Source organism: Poecilia reticulata, chromosome 10, assembly GCF_904066995.2.
Source record: "Poecilia reticulata chromosome 10, P_reticulata-male-v2, whole genome shotgun sequence".
In the NCBI taxonomy this organism is placed as follows: domain Eukaryota; kingdom Metazoa; phylum Chordata; class Actinopteri; order Cyprinodontiformes; family Poeciliidae; genus Poecilia; species Poecilia reticulata.
In genome coordinates, this window is record NC_088839.1 from 21,278,336 (window position 1) to 21,295,546 (window position 17,211).

The window sequence follows — 17,211 nt, forward strand, 5'->3', positions numbered from 1 at the left end:
ATTTCAGTGGAGATTTCAGACTGTGGCAGGAAGCCGGAGTGCCCGGAGAGAAACCTGTCAAATCTTTTTACATTTTGTCCCATAAATTTAAATCAGACACATGTTTGGTCCCAGTCAGATTTCTCCAGCTCAAAATGATTACTAATTAGATCTTCTAGGATTCTTTTCTTCTTCCGATGTTAATATTTGTAGCTCCTTTCCAAAGGGCCCTTTGTCTTCTTCCAGAGGAGGGGCTGGAGAAACTAACCTCTGGTGTCTGATCACTTCTTTTCGTAAATGTAAATGAAACCGTTGTTGATCATGTCTTCACTGCAGTCGCTGTCTGCAGTGAAGACATGCTCGTTGTCTGCCTTCACGGTTCGTTCTCCCTTCATTAAGTAACAGTAAATGTCTGTCAGCTTTGAATCCCCACAGATAACGGAGGACAGGTGGTACGTCTCCGTCCCACATTCTGCAGGCACATCGATGGTCTGAGTGGCTTTTGTTCGGTATTCCCTGGTAAACCTATGCAGAAAAAACACCAGGACCTTGTTATCGGTCAGACAGTGTTTCTTCTGCCAGGGTGACCCGCAGCCTGAACAACGGCGTTTGCACGCCAAATCCAACCAGTATTCAAGCAGTATAGAAATACTGGTTGAAAATAATACTGGTGGAAGTGAAATGAGGGCGCCGTCGTTCAGGAGCCTGAGGGAAGTGGCTCCACAGTTAGAGCAGGAGTCGTTGTCATACAACTCTCTATCTGTGTCGCCACCAAACGAATCCAGCCAGACCAGCACAGACTCCAGCAAACTTTTTGTGTCGAAATCCTTTCCCCCGCCTGATGGCAGCTTCTTCTCCCTCAGCTCCATCAGAACTGGGGAAAGGTCTTCCTGACTAAAATGCTTGCCGGGCTGGCGGACAGCTGAGAGGAGGAGACTCCCACAGCAGGGGATGGACGATGCCTCCAGAAAAACCCTTTCCTGAGCGAGACACCGCTTGGTGACGCTCAAGTTTAGGACGCTCTGGAAGGCAGCGTTCACCCAGCTGTTCTGGAGCTCATTGGAGAACTTGAAGTTCTCCTCCTCTTGTCCTGGTCCTGCAGATGTCGTCCCTACATCTGGCAGATCTGAGCCAACGCCATCCACTGCATTAACGTCAGGGGAACAGGAAACCTCGACAGCAACAGAGACATTTACATTTAGAGCTGGTTTTTCGGACAAACAAGCAACTCTGTTGTGTTCTGAAATACAACAATCCCCGTCCGGGAAACGTTGTATTTCAAAGGACCCTGAGAAAGTGGCCTTCAGAGGACTACTGTCCTGTAAGGATGGGACCAGCGAAACCAAAGCTTTGGCTGTCACTTCAGCCACAGCTTTGGCTGCGAGATCAGCCGCAGACCAATCTTCCCCAGCCGGGTTAGATTTTTCTGCGACTGCAGTCTCACCCTCACGTTGTACCATCGTTTCTGAACAAACCTCCCCAGCCGGGTCGGTTTGTCCAGAGACAGTACCATCGTCCTCTGTACTGTCTCGTTCAGAGGACGAGATGGAGTCCGAGGTCCCAACATCCAGCGAACAAACCTCCCCAGCCGGGTCGGTTCGTTCTTTGGAATTGGATGGAAATCCATTCCAAAACAGATCGTCCTCTTCATTCTGATCGTTTTCTTCGTTGCCATCCTTACCTGGAAAAAAACGATCGCACACTTTCTTCATCCCAGTCGTCACGGCATATCCGATGCCCCAACCAACCGGGAATATCAGGGGAACAAGCGCTGTCGCAAAACTGAACATTGTTGCTTTACACAATTGTGAAACTCCAAGAAATGTAGAAATGTCTGGATCCTGACTGATGCTTAGAGATTCCAGCATTCAAGCATTAGAACTTCTTTGATCTACTGTGATGTACATAATGTCACCTATGACCTCATCAGTGAGCTCACTGGACTTCTGGTGCAACGCCTTGCTTCTGATCGTTGCTATGGAAATGATCAGCTCAGCTCTGCATGACTCAAGGTGCCATAAATATTTAAATAAAACATTATAATTTTTATTTTACATGAAGAGATTAAAGGATTTGTATATGATTTAATTTTTGCTTTTGTGGTTTTCCATACCTGCTGTGGTATAAATGTTCTGAAGCCTTTTTCCACTATAATTTTTAATTACAATTACGGAAATTTACTAGGATTATTAATGTATTAATAATTGCACAGTGCTAGGAACAGTCTGTGACTTATTATATTTATTTGTATACATTTTCGCAGACAATTTAATGCTGTGACTATTTTACGAAATATAAGAAACAACAGGATCCAGCCCTGCACTTATACATCATTTTATTGAGGTCCAAAACTTAGAAGTTCTTGTCTTGCGTCATTCAGGAGTCTTGGGTATAAAAGGGCTTCATGATTGTATTTCAAAGGCAGATTTCAAGAACAACTCGGCCAAGAGTTTGGGTCAGACTGTGCTATTCCGGGATGTTGAGGTGTGCAGGAATCTTCACTATATATATATATATATATATTATAAGTCCCTATGTTACGGAGAGAAAGCTTCTTCAATCAAGACAGGGCTCGGATGTCTTTTACTGAACATTTCTGTTCAGTTTTTATTGAGGAGAAAACGGCCCATGCTGATAACGGCAACAGCTGTTCGTTACCTAGCAACTAAAATCAACAGAAGCAAGACAGTGACAAAAGACAGAACCAGATCCTGTTAAGCATTCTTCAAAATAAAAGACTTCCTCTATCCAAATAAATCACACTTAAATATGTTTCACTTCACCTTTTGTAATTATATACAATCATGTTCAATTCAATTAATAATAATCATCATGTAAATTTTGGTTGACATATAATTGTAAATCAGCCACTTATCATGCAAATTATACTTAACATATAAGTGTAAAGACCAGTGGCGGAGCTAGACTTTTAAAGTTGGGGGGGCCAAGGGGGGCCAGGACTACCTCTGGGGGGGCAACATTTAAAATGTGTGTGTACATCTATCTATCTATCTATCTATCTATAATTTAAAAAAATAACCAAACTGAATATTTGGTTATTTTTAAGCCCCTCTGTCATTTGACATGTTATAATTAACACCTTTGACTGGCGCACATGGAGACATGATAGACTTTATGCAGAGTTCATCGCAGAGGAAACTAAAATCAATCAAATAAAAGATCCTTTCTGAATATCATCTCATGGACACTGAACTAAATGCGTCTTTCTGACCGAGAGCTGACAGCGTGTTGAAGAGTTATGGACACCTTGGTTAGGAAGCTCTGGTTTGACAGGTAATTTGACAGGTAACAATATTTCGGGTCGGACCAGAATTATTTGCCTGATGGTGGTTCGGGCTTCTAATGAGTTTACATTTAATGAGTTTGCAGCACACAGAGAAAACCTAAAGAGAATGTGATCTACTTATTGTAGTTCAAGAGGAATAGCAGCTGACTGTTGAGAGAGGAAAGAAATTAAAGTGCAGATCCGTTAAGCAGAAACAAGCGCAGAGCGCTGGGCAATAAATGCGCGTAAATGCTCCACCGTTACGCTCCAACTAATCATATATGAGATGACAAACGCCAAATATACAATATATAGTTACACTGCTTAGTTAATGGTGTTTTAAAAACAAAACCAGTAAAAACTAGTTAATATGTCAGATTCCCTCCTCAGCCTCGTCTTGATAAGAACAGAGAGCAGTTCGCTGGTTTCTGTCCAGACTATGGTCAGCTGACCACTTGGTGCGCAGACAGTTTCAACTTTACGCACAAAGAACATCGTGGAGCTCATTATTAATCATACTAAGAACAATATCAGTCAGAGAATTATCTCTGATCTGGACGCTTTAACGGACCAGAGACTTTGGAGCTTCTAGCTCAGCTGATCCGCTTCTGCGGAGTTTTTCTCCCGCTGAGGGAAGTCAGTGCGGGATCAGGAAACGATCAGAGTTCTGTCGTCTTCTAATCACGTCATTTCGTGAATTGTTACCTGATTTCAAAAACGTTCTAACAGAGAAATAATAAATGTTTCGTTTGATGACTACAAATTGGAAATAAAATTATTTTTTTCTTTGACGGACAACTCTAGCGCCACCTCTCCTCCAAACTACGAACATCGTCGGCCCCTCTTCGGTTTTTTCTTTTTTTTGCGGAGGATCAATAAATAACTTATTGGTGTTTTACAACCACCAGGTATGAAGTGCTTTAGCCTTTGAGTTGCACCACAGCGCAGCACAACTGAAACACCCAGGACAAGAATTTCAGCTTGTTTTTATGAGTACAAAGGAGGCTGGTATCGCGCCTGATCTAAATCTATTTATTTATGTCATCACATGGACTTATATAAAGTTTTATACATTTTCTTTTGATATATTTATTATTGTTTTTCTTCTTTAGATATTAGGTTGACTTAGAATGATTCCAAATAATGTACAGGAATAACCTGGTGCTGTTACATGTCAATCATCTGGGGGGGCCACTGGGGGGCCAATCAGATGACAGGGGGGGCACTGGCCCCCCCTCTGGCTCCGCCACTGGTAATGTCCCTCTCCTGTTCACTTCAAAGAGCGGCTCTTTGACGTCCAACAGACTCAACAGTCCAGAGTCTATTCACTCAAAGAGCAGAGAAGTTAATTAAAACTCAGTACCTTAGGTGACTGTGAGTTCCAACACATTAATCCAGATTAATCCGTCATTTGGTCCATAAAAACCTCCCAGTGTCCAAAAACACAGCAGTTCAATGGTGCAGTTGTGTGATCTCCGTGTGCTCCACATCTACTGGTCCTCGTTCCCCACTAGCCAGAGGTATGACTATCTGGAGTCGGTCTGTCTATCAAGTCCGGTAACGGTCTTCTGCAGCTTCTTAAATCCACTATGGCAGTGAAACGGCAGCTTACATTAGTCCTTACTAGCAAACAGATGGGTTAGCCTCGCAGCGCGGCCTTCACCACAACTCTCGAATAATACAGTGGCAGAAAACAAATACACAGTCCAACAGTTTCACGCCGAAACTCTAATGTTTTTTGCTAACTTATGACTTCTAACGACAACTCTGAGACTGCTTGCTTAAAATCAGCTAACTGCTCCTCCTGCTGCTATATCCTCTCACGCCGAACCAATCCCTCCCTGGCGCTGTTATTTTTACTCCCACTCACTTTGTGCGACCTTCACAGACCATACCCCTGTAGGAAAATACAATTCTCACTAATTACTTCCAACAAATGAAAGATAACTTATTTTAAATGACGTAAACACATTTTACTAACTTTATTTAAACATTGGAATTTTAATTTAAATAAAATAATAGAATAAATGAACTTATGTTTTTGCCATTTATTATCTTAGACTTCTCGTATGTTTTTATTTATTTTTTAATCATAGTTACAAAAAGTTAGTGTCAAATATTGTTGAATAATATTATTTGATAAAGTACTGCAACTTCAATGCAAGCCTGTACTGTTGCAGTGTTTTGTATTATATAATTTCAACCAGGCACAAAGAAGCTATGTCTTGGTGTTAGTGGGCTAAATTAAATTGAGCACCTGTGTGAAACCATCAGCATCAGGTGCCGGTACAAAGCAACAGGTAAAAGGCAACCAGCATGGGGGAGGACGAGATGCTGAAGCAGCAAAAACAACATAAAAGAGAAGCTATGCAGAAGTTAACCACTCAATGAAGCTGAGTGAGGAACCCTAGTAGATGGGTGGACAGGAGACATGTGGCATTATCTAGACTGAAAGAAGAAAGAACTTCAGGTTAAAGCTTCAGTTTCCACAAATAAAATGGGTTCCATAAACAAAGCGTAGGCTGATCAGTTTGCTACAAAATTTGCTAAACTCATCAATACAAAAAGAATTTCTGATTTGTTTATTCAGAGGTACAAACATATAAAACATGATACAGGGAGCAGAGTATCAGTATCATTTTCAGCCCCTGGGTCTTGTGTTTTTCTAATAACAGTTAAACTTCTTAATGAAGCAAACCTTCTCTGGTAACATTTGGCCCTCTGTAAATGTGTTTATTGCTTGTGCCTAAAATGCCTAGAGATAAGGTTACCCTGTCCAGAAAGTAAAGATCTGGTCCATTGGGTCATGTCCAGGACGAGAGGTGCATCGCTTCTCTTTAACCTGAGATTGAACCACTTGATTCTAATTGAAGGCACATAGAAATTCATCAGTTGTCACTTTCCTGAAACAAGAAATGACTTTTTCTTTTAATCAAATCTAGAGTAAGCTACTCACTGATAAAATAAATAATTAAGAACCCATTACTGTTCTGTATTATAATTTGGTCGACATTCAGACCAATGATAGAAATATAAAGAGTTTAATTTGCAATGAGTTGGCTAGTCTATGCTGTTTGGGATATGGATGCATCACAAGGATTATTACCAGGTAAAGATGCAGCTGACGCATCCTTTGTGTTTCTGAGACTCTTCAGGTAAAGTCTGAACTTGTACATATTAAAAAGGTAAAAAATATATATATAAAAAAATATATATATTCTAATTCTAATTAAAAAAATATTAATATATTAATATTTGTTTATTTAATTTATGAAAAGGCATGCTTCAGAGAACATTACTAAGTAATCTTTACATTTTACACTGTAGTCTGGGATTTTTTGGGTACTTGATTTATTTCTAATAGGTTGTGAAAACAGTAGGTGAATCAGTGAAAGACTTACAATCATTAAGCAGATTAATCCTGATTTTCTTTCAATTGCTCGCAAAATTGTCTTTTAAAATTACTTTAACAGGTCATTTAGCGCCTTCCACAATTTCCAAATTAAAAGAACTAAAGTGCTAACAATGAGGCACGGAATTTGGCACAAAAATGTCAAAAGTCTGGATATTTCTTTAGAAAAGTATGCCTCAGAGTTTGTACTGATGTGGTTGTGCTTCACGTTTTAGAGAGAACTAAAGTACAGAACTGAGTTTCAGTTCCCTCACAAATACACATACCCACATCCACACACACGTTCTCAGATGAAAGAACAAAGAGTGATTTCCTCATTAGGATTGTTTTTTAATGCATGATGAGATAATTTATTCATGAAAATTAACAAATGATTCATTCTGGCAGAAAGTTTCAGAAGCAGTCGCGTTCAGATATATTTTACTGTTGTTTTCATTGTAGTCTCAGTGCTGCGACACTTTATTTTCATAGCATTATGTATGCACAGCTGATTAAAAGAGTTTTGATCACCTCTGCAGATTACGTTTTTAGCAGGTAGTGCCGCTAATTAGTGAGCACCGCTGATGTTACTCACAAGTCAGGAGCTTCAATAACACTTTTTTTTTTTTCTTTCCACATCAACATTGTTTTTAAATTCATATTTGGGGTTCTCTCTGTGCTTTTATTTCTTCAGATTTTATCATAACATTTCCTTATCTTTGTTTCCCAACAAACTTTTTAAACTTTATGGAAAATGTTTCCTGAAAGAGAATTTTCTCATCATTAGTATAATTATTGTATCGAATAGCTTTGGAAATAAGTGAAAAACTGCACTTTGCAGTAAGTTACTTCCATTGAAAAACGCTGACCTTTAATATTTGCAGGCTCAGTTTTCCTGGAAAAATTTTAAATAATTAGTCTAGAGGTGTTCAAAACAGCAAACAAAAATGATAAGACTATGAGAGAAAACGTCCACCCCCATTGTACATTAGCTTACAGAAGAACCTCGGGCAGCAATAACTCTCAGTGGTTGTTTGTATGACTTCTTGAGTCTCTCACTTTGAATTAGAATTTTGCCTACCAACATAATTAACAGTGAAAATGAGGTCACTGGGCTTTGACTGGGCCATTGCCATTGATTCTTTTCATCCATTGTTTTGTAGGTTTGGTGTTGCCTGTGGGATCATCATTCTGGAATCATCAATCTGGCTTACTCAAAGGTGCAGTGTTTTATGGCCAAACATCGGTTCTTTGGTCTTATCTGCAAAAAGAAAGCACCGGTTCATAAATCTTTTCATTTGTTCAGTTACAACTTTGCAAACCTTTGTCTTTTTGTAACCACAATAGCTCAGTCAAGCAAGCCATATTTGTTTAGTCTTTTTCCTGACTATCTTGTCAAGACTTGAACATTTCACATGATAACTGAGGTCTTTTATATTTTATCACTTCATTAGCAGCTATCCTATTTTATTTTTACTTAAGATTATCTTCCTCATTGTAAAATTATAGGCTTGATTGTTTGAAAATGGAGTTGCACTCCTTCACAGATTGAGGCTCAGCAACAGTTGCTTTCAGGATGTCCGTACAAAGCAGCAAACAAACCATTTATTCATTTGACCTGAGAATGATTCAGTTTTAATTTTGTGCTGATGTGTTTCTCCAATTTCTATTTTCAGCGATGATACACAAAAGTATCTGTTTGATTTAAAAGATGATCCTGTACTTTTACTTCTGCAGCACAGCCAAAAACTTTTTTTAACATGTTTTATGTATCCCCGCATCTCTCAAATGGGATGCCAAGCACCTAAAACGATTTAAGAAAAAGATGTGAAACCACCAAAGGTTACATGAATAAAAGTGTTAGTTTGCAGAACCGTGAAGCTTCAGAGAGTGCAGCGTCAGGTGAGGAAGCCTTTGATGGATGCCTATGACACAGAGGGTGAGCTGCTTTAATCCCACCTTTTGTTCAGCATAAATAGAAGACAGAATCAGAGGTGATGAGTTGGAAGCTTCAGTTGAGAGGAAACTTCAAAAGGTTGAGGATACAGACCCCTTCCAATCTGCCTGGAGCACTGATAAACCCCCACAAAGCATTTTAAATGCCAGTTAGGACCGTGAGCATTAGGGAAACTACAAATAAAATATTCAGTGAGCAGTTGATATTTTTCTCCAATGGACTCATTTAGTGAAGGAGATATTTTTCAATCCAGTGAAGTTGCACAATAAGAAGAGTACAAATCAGCTTTGCAAAGTACTTAATGCCCTTTAATTGCCTATGTTATTGTTGTTTCACACTTCAACATAATAATAGTAATAATAGAGATACAATTAAATGTTATTGTTCATATGTTGTGTAGGACATATAAGGAAAGTAAATTGATTGCTCAGGGGAGATAAATGATCTGACAAATACTGTTCTGGTTCAGTTGTACCTTTTCTAATTAGATTCAGTCACAGACTGATAAAAACAAGCACCTAGTTCTATGCTTTGCTTCAAACAGAGGTTCTGGACCATCAGCTCTTGAGAAACGATTGCTTGCATGACGTGTGGGCTCTGTTGAAGTTTTAAGTGATTGGATCTGATTTACTCAATCGCTACTGTTTGTACATGACATCTGTAATGCAGAAGCTCAAAGAAGCTCAAAGAAGCTCACATGAAATGGCGTATGCTTTATGCAACCCTGTGGAGAGTAGAGCCATTTCACTTGCTTTGACTTCAATTGCTCAATGTTTGGACAAAACAGACTAACTAGCTTTGTTCACTCCCTCTGCTGCCATTACCAAACTACAAGCCTATACAGACACGTTACAATTTTAAAACAACGCAGAAAGTCAATGTCATCACAATTGTTCCCTTTTTTGCTGATTGGTTTATTTGAAAACCCACATAGAGCACTGAAGGGAGTTAAGAATCAAACAGATTTGCGTAGGAAAGCAATGGCCAGCCTTGTCACAAACTAATGGGGTCGACACTTGAGAAGCGACAAACCACGTGAAAGGGGAAAGTTTTCCCCCTCTTGGGGTGAACCCAACACATGGGATGCAGACAGCAGTGAGTGACAGCAACAAAAGTTTAAAAGTTTCCAACTTTCTTGTGTTGCGATGCTAGCCTGTGCACGCATATCTTTGTGTGCAAGTTTGCAATTTCACATGCACAAATTTCACTGATCACTTGGCTGGAGGAGGGTAAGCAATAGTCGCTTCATCACACTAGTTTCATAGAAAGTGAAGGGGGAGGGAGGAACATCGCCTCCCATGTGTTGAGCCTTACGGACTTACATACGGACATAACATGAACACGTCTCTGTGAGGCTAACGCTCGGCTGTAGACTGCAGTTTCAAGGAGAAGCTGCAGGCTACAGAGAAAGCATTTAGGCAACACCCGAATGGCTGCTGCAGGACATGAATAGATTTCTCAAAAATGCATGAAAGAATCAAACAAAAACTCCAGGAATGTTTTTGATGAGGGAATTGCGTATCATTATACAAAGCTCAAGAAAGATGAGTTTATATAATAACCCCACTTTAAAAGCAAGCCGCAAACATAACAATATAAAACATGGTAAGCCATTCAAACTTTAAACTGATTCCATTTCTAATTAGCTGAGTTTGACTTTATAGGGTCACTGTACCTTCAAAACATATTAGCATGAAATATTTGTGTCATATTTCAGGGAAAAGACCCTTTAAGAGGCTATAATTCTGCCTTGTTTTTTGTCTTCCTGCTTTCGCACACACATACACACACAGATCGTGGGGCGTATTGCCCCGGTCATGATTTTTGCAAATGAAGCTGGGCTGCAAATCATGGCGCCCGGGCCTGAATCAGCAGCTCTTTCATAAATGCTGATTTCCAGACGCTGCATGTTCTGCAGATCCGACTGTGCGCTCTGCACTCTAAGGACTGACTATGCATTTCTCTGCTGTAAGTAAAGACAGCTGCACATAAATACATAGTGGGAAATGTATTTCGGGCCTATAAATAAATTGCTTCCATGGTCAAAGAGCGAGCGGTTGACCACAAATATTGTATTTCATGCATGATATATATCAAATAAATGCATCAGCCTTTTCATTTTGTTAGGGTTTAGAGCCTCAACAATAAATGAGCACTGCCACGCTGAATGTAAATTTAAACTAAACATGACATTTTAGAGTAATATATGAAGCCTTCAAGATTACATCTTTCCCAGGGATGTTCCTCCATTTTTTGCAAAGAGAACTGAAAACCACATTTTAGACACATTCCAATGGCGTGCCTGAGAAGGAGGCGGTACAGCGATTTGACTAGTCCTGACTGGAGTCAGAGAAAATAAGTACTTAGTCTTTTTGGTTTAGTATCCCCAAAAGTTGAATGTTTTTTCAGATGTTAAAGAAACAGACCCATTGCAATGTGCAACAACTATGTTTTTTTTTAAACAATTTGTTGTACCCCAATATGCCTGATTTAGAGGATGTTAAATGAATATCCATTAATTATTTAACATGTTTATCTTTGCAGAGGCATGAGAAGGACTGGTACAAATCTACTGCGGTCATCGGGCAAGAGGCGAGGCGGGGTATACCCAGGACAGACCGCAAGTCTACTATAGATTAATATAGGTGAATATCTTGACTTCGTATCATTTGAAATGCAATTACTTTATGGAAAACTACTCTTCTGTTTCAGCAATGCACCCAAAGTAAAAATCCATATAACAAATGTGATCTAGGCTGTCTCTTTATGTCTCTGTATGTCTGCGGTTTCAATTGGCCTACCCACGCTCACCTGGGTAGGTGTTTTAACTTGCAGGAAACAATTTGTAGGATTTCATTGTTCATGAAGACAAAATGAGCAAAAATGTATTTTTCTCTTGACTTTTGTCCTAATAATGGGAATACCAAATTCTGCAAACTTTTGGAAACAAGCTCAAACACTGGAATGTGAAAGAAAATTTTAAAATAAAGGGGAATACAACAAATATGACAGTGGTCTTTGGTTGTACACTAAAGAAATTGTACAAAAATCGAATTTACAACAAGCACGGGAAAATAAGTTGCATTGTTGCAAGCATATTTCTATAAACACTTATATCCCACCCCACTCTTGACATCTGAAGTACTCAAATGGTTTCACAATTGATGTTGTAGACCAGGGAAATAGATGCCTCACAAAACACATATGCTTCATTATCCTTTTCAGAAATGTTTCATTTTTCTAAAATACTCACTGCTGAATCCTTAAATATGGTAACACAAAAATATCTCAACATTTATTTCGAAACACCCTCTGCTTGTGACAGCCACTGTGTCCTTCACGGCTAAGAATTCAAACAGGAAATATTAAAAGGCGCATCAACCATTTTACGCTATCATCCTGTGAACAAAATGTCTAACTCCGGACCACAACGAGATGCATCAATATGAATATAAAAAACACATGTGAAAAAGGCACAAGCATACATGTATCTCCTGCTCCTACTATGCATTTATGACTCAGAAGTTTTCATATAAGTGTTTATTGTCAGGCGCACGTAACACGGTCACCCATAAACACTAAAAATAAAGAATGAAACATATTTAGGTTTTTGAGTGCAAAAAAAAGGTACTTCAAACAGTGAGAGGGCCAAGGTTCTTTCAAGTCCATTCAAATAGTTAAAATGGAAAGAAAAGTAGAAACACTCTCACACTGTCAATAAGTAAGAGAATTGCTCTGGTACCTTGCAACAGCAGGTTCTGCCTCTCCTGATTCCCAGTAAATACATATAAGGGTATTGTTTGCCACACACGAACAGATAACTCAATAGCTTCCTCGGAGAGTAACACAAATAGACTTACTTCACAGGATTTTTTTTTCCTTATGTCAGTGTAAGTTCCTACTGATTAAAGTGATGGTGCTTGTTGATTGGTTGTCTCACCTCGCAGGCTGAAGTGTCTGCTGAGGCTGGTGTGTTGTCTCCCTGCAGATCTGCAGCCGAGTAGGAGGAGGTAAAGGGGGAGGAGGAGGAGCGACACAAGTTTCTCTTCTGGGAAGCTCTTGTCTGTTAATTAGCAGTGAGCAGATGGAAGACAGTCCACATCTCGCCAGGGATCAATCCTACCCAAGAATCAGTAACAACAGCAGCGGCAACCTCAGTTTATTTATTTCTGAGCTCAGCAGCATCAGGGCAGTGTCACCTCCCTAGGAAGGGATACAGGAGGAAGAGGAGGAGAACCCAGGAGACTGCAAGAGAAGTCTTAGACATACACAAGATGCTAGGAGCATTTCTTTTCGCAGATTTCCTCGGAGACTCCAAAAGGAGCAACATTCAGCTAGCGATCGAGTGTTGAGTTTAGTCACTTTTCATTACTTTGTTTACAGCCATCTGTTTACACACACATCCTCCTCATCTTATCTGTTTGTGTCTCCCCGCGCTCCGTACGCTGCGAGCCGTAACCTACCGGCCTCCTGCTAAAACGAAAGCCTCGTCGACAGCTGCTGCAGCGCTGATTTCCTGTCTGGCTGCACATAAAGCAAAATTTGCTGCAAACAAAATGGGACTTGGTGGAGTCTTTTGTGGACGCATCTGCAAAATCACCATCTTATTCAGGGGTTGTTTTCATCCAGTTCAGCAATCCGCCCACGCACTGACACACTGATGTCAGAAGCATAATTTAACTGGACACCTTAGTTTAAAAGACTTATTTCTTTGCATATTTAATGATCGTTTTAAAGTTCTAAATAACCCCATGAAACGTACTATATATTTTGATTCAAACAGAAAGTTGAAAGTAAAATTAAACTACGAACTTTAAAACGTACATATAAAAGACAAACTGCTCTGATTCTCATAGTGTGCTTGAGCAGTTTTTGAAGTTTGATGTGTATCCATTTGCTGATTTGTTGCCAATGCCTGCAAACAGTTTGCTTATTTCACATTCACTTTGTGGATCTAGATCATTTTACTGGAATTCTTGTTTAAGTAAAGGGTGTTTGGGTTCTCTAAAAAAAAAAAGATTTTTCCCAGTTATGGCTTGACTCTTCCAATTCTGCTCCTTTCCTCCAATCCTGTTTGTGATGTTGATGGAAAGGCTCTCTATATACAGTTCTAAAAAGAAGTATGTGCATTTTGGGAACCTCAGTGACTTCTCTTTGCTTTTTGCACATGATGTAATGCTATTGGCATCTTCAGCTTGCCAATTGGAACAGTTTGCAGCCGTGTGTGAAATGACCCCAATGATAGTAAGCTTCTTTAAGTCTGAGGCCATGATTGTCAACCAGATAAAGGTGGATTTCTCCGTCAGGGAAATTAAGGAAATTACATTTCTCCTGAGGGTTGGTGGGCTCTGCCTTTGAAATAGGGTAAAGGGTTCTCTCATGCGTAGGGATCTCAGAGTGACCGCTTTTCCTTTGCTTCAAAGAAGTCATCTGATCACAGTGCCTCCTGGCCCTGGGAGGACTCCACAGGGCAGACATAGAACTTGTTAGAGAAAAATATTTCCTTTCAGGTCTGGAGATGCTGTGGGATCTTTTACAATTTCATAAGGAGGGTAAAGGTCTTTGTTTCCCATCTGGTCCTGTTACCCAAACAAATCAATTATAAATAAGCTAAAGATGAGCTAGTGAATGCTATTGGGGCACTGTATCTTGGCAGATTTTAATTGTAAAGTATATAAAGTATGGATTGGAATTAAATTTAACACAAATACATAGTGACAGTTTCAACAAATATGTAAAAAAAATGTATACATTTTTTAATAAAAGTTGTATACTGCAGTTATAAGTGGAATGAAAATATATGTTGAACAGTTTAAAAAAATCATACATTATTTTTTTATTATTATTATTTCAGGTATCCTCCTGCATGGCTAAACTAAGTGCTCAGTTGTAATTTGACCCACTGTTTTTACACAACTCACCAGTATCAGATCTTGAAGGTTCTGGTAGTTTTTTCTATACAAACTTTACAAACTAATCTGTAAGTGGATTAGTTTGTTAAAATCTGGTTTGTATTTCATGTCAATAGAATTTTTTTAGAATTGTATTTACGCAGAAAAAGAAACTAGGAAGAACATGAAGAAAATGCACAGAAGGAAAGTAAGATAAATAGAGTTTGAGTGAAAGAAGAATTTTAGAAATATTATGGGATTCAGGAAAATTATTTACTCTAGAGAAATTTAAATGAAGCAACATTAAAGAGTCAAATCAAACAAGATGTTTTCCTCATAGATTTGTCATTACTATGCTTGTGTTCCTGTAAAAAGCCAAATTTAGCTTCTCCTATGCAGCTAAACAAATAAGGAAGGGGTAAAAATTTATATTTTATGCTGACACGGCACAACTTGGACTGTTTAAATACTAATCTACAAGGAAAAAAATTGTTTTCTTTAAAATGATATTTTTTCCTTTTGGGGGGCCTGGAAAAACATTCTCTAAGAGCAAACATCCCAAACTTTCTAAACAAAGAAAAAAAGTTATTGCAAAAGTCAGGACCGTATTCACCAGTGTTGACTTGCAACCAACACCCTCTTCAATTAGGAGCGAGTCAACTGGAAAGACAAAATAAAAGATAAAGGGAAGGTAAAAGGAGAGGAAGTTTGTTTGACAGGGGAAGCTGGAAGTCTTTAGTAACCTCTCACACTATGTTTGCATTTAGTCAATTGTATCAATGCACTCGCAGCCGACTCGCACCAAATGGGCATGCTCACACTATAGGCTGTTTCCCATAAACAGGATTTAATTCCAGCATTTTATCTATTCAAATTGGCTGAGAGGAAAGCAACATCCTTTAATTGTTTCTCATTTTTCCTGACACTGCTGGGATTCCACGTCCCAGAACGACACCAGCACGCTTACATACAACCTATCCTCTCTGAAAGGCAAAGACATGCAGGCTCATCACAGGTACAATTTATTTTCATTAATCATCTCGATTATAGACAAATCTTGGATTTACAGCAAGAAGTTTCAGCCTTTATTTAGCCGCTTTACAGCTGAGGTAAAAGCATTTAACATCCCTTGTCTGAGCAGCAAATGATCTGTGAAGAAGGTCTCTAAATTTAATGAATGTGCCATATGTAAATCACAGTTATCTTTTTCTCCTTCCTCCACAGCTGTATATAGAGGCAGGACTGGTTTCTGTTGCTGTCCCACCTGAGGCAGTGGCCTGAGGGAATAATTACCCATCCGAAGATGACCGTAGGGGCTTTGAGTGTTTATTTATAGACAGAAGGTGATGAGAGAAACAGAACAAGAACCTTCAACCAGCCTGAGTAAAATGATGCATTTACACAAGGGAACAGCTGACTGTGGAATAGGGACAGAAAAAAAATACAATGCTACTATTTGATGACATGTGAGTGTATTTAACACATTTACCTGTTTCCTTTGCAGAAAGGTCCTTTGAAATAGTAGAAGAAATTGGTATATTTTCATTGTTAGATCCAACACTCCCAACCTTTCTAGAAGATGATTGGGAAGAGAGGACATGACAGAGAGCCACAGAACTAAGGAAAGAAAAACAATATTTAAAACTAAATTGTGAATGTGGCTAAGGAACAAGCACAGGAAAATCAAAACGTAAGCTAGACTGAATAAGAACTGGACTAATAACCAGAGAAAGGCATGACTGTCACTTGGAAAATTTAGCTGACCATTCAGCCGTACCATTTAGATGACCGTTCCTCTTTGTGCCATTCCTTAAATTGTCCACAGACCTCTGTTATGTCCTCTTCTAATTTCTCTTTGGGTCACCCAGAAATGAAATGGCCGGTAAAAGTGGTTGATTTTATGTTTAGTGAGTCATTTCTGTTAGGATTTAGCATGTTCTTGATCATTGTTCTGTAGCAAGATCCAGTGATGACTTATTTAAGTTTAGGGTGAATGCTCACAAAAACCGGTATCAAAAATGTTCTCATATTTCAAGCATTTATTGACTAACAATATTCACAAGGCCTTTGAAAGATATACAGTTATACATTGTTTCAGGACTGACCCACATGGAGTGCTGGTTTCAGAAAAGCTCACAATATAGTAACAACCAGTCATCATGTAAACATTTTATTTTTGTTTTCACTGTTGCTGTAGTTTAGACATTTTTTTTAATTCCCTTGCAGACAGCTGTTCCTTTCCCGTATTAAATACATGTTTAAATTAAAACATTCACTGTAACATTATGTCAATGCAATAAAATATAATTTTATTTTTATGCTTTTTGTAGCCTACATCCTTGACAGGGGTGAAATGTAGGTTTGAGGGGAAAGTTTGTGAAAATGAGCACAGTGTGGATGTCTCATCCACACTGTGCTCATCCACACTGAGTCCTTTGGGCAGATTAATTTCTTATGTTCTAATTATCAAAGTGAAGTAGTCAGAAAACAAAATACCACAAATCTTCAAAACAGAGTCCAAATCTTGCTTCTTTTCATATCAAAACAAATCTATTTTTTAAAAACAATAAAAAGAATTTAAGAAAAAAAACTACAGTCATTTTGTTCCAACTTTTATACAAAGTCTGTTATTAGAGACTGTGACTTCAGAGTATTGATTTGCACAGAAACAAAACTCTCAGAGGAAGAAAGGGCTGATCTGAGATTT

The 17,211-nt window shown here is 38.8% G+C and overlaps 1 long non-coding RNA gene across 2 annotated transcripts in view; it reads right to left on the bottom strand.

Annotated features, from left to right (window-relative positions):
* Positions 1 to 5,154, bottom strand: part of LOC103471467 (uncharacterized) — a 31,009-nt gene extending 25,855 nt beyond the window's left edge. Inside the window, exon 1 of one of the 2 annotated variants that reach the window (XR_534643.3) lies at positions 4,629 to 5,154. This is a non-coding gene — a long non-coding RNA (uncharacterized LOC103471467). The remainder of the gene's footprint in view (positions 1 to 4,628) is intronic. The other variant, XR_534644.3, reaches the window with a different exon arrangement.
* Positions 5,155 to 17,211: the final 12,057 nt, after the last annotated feature.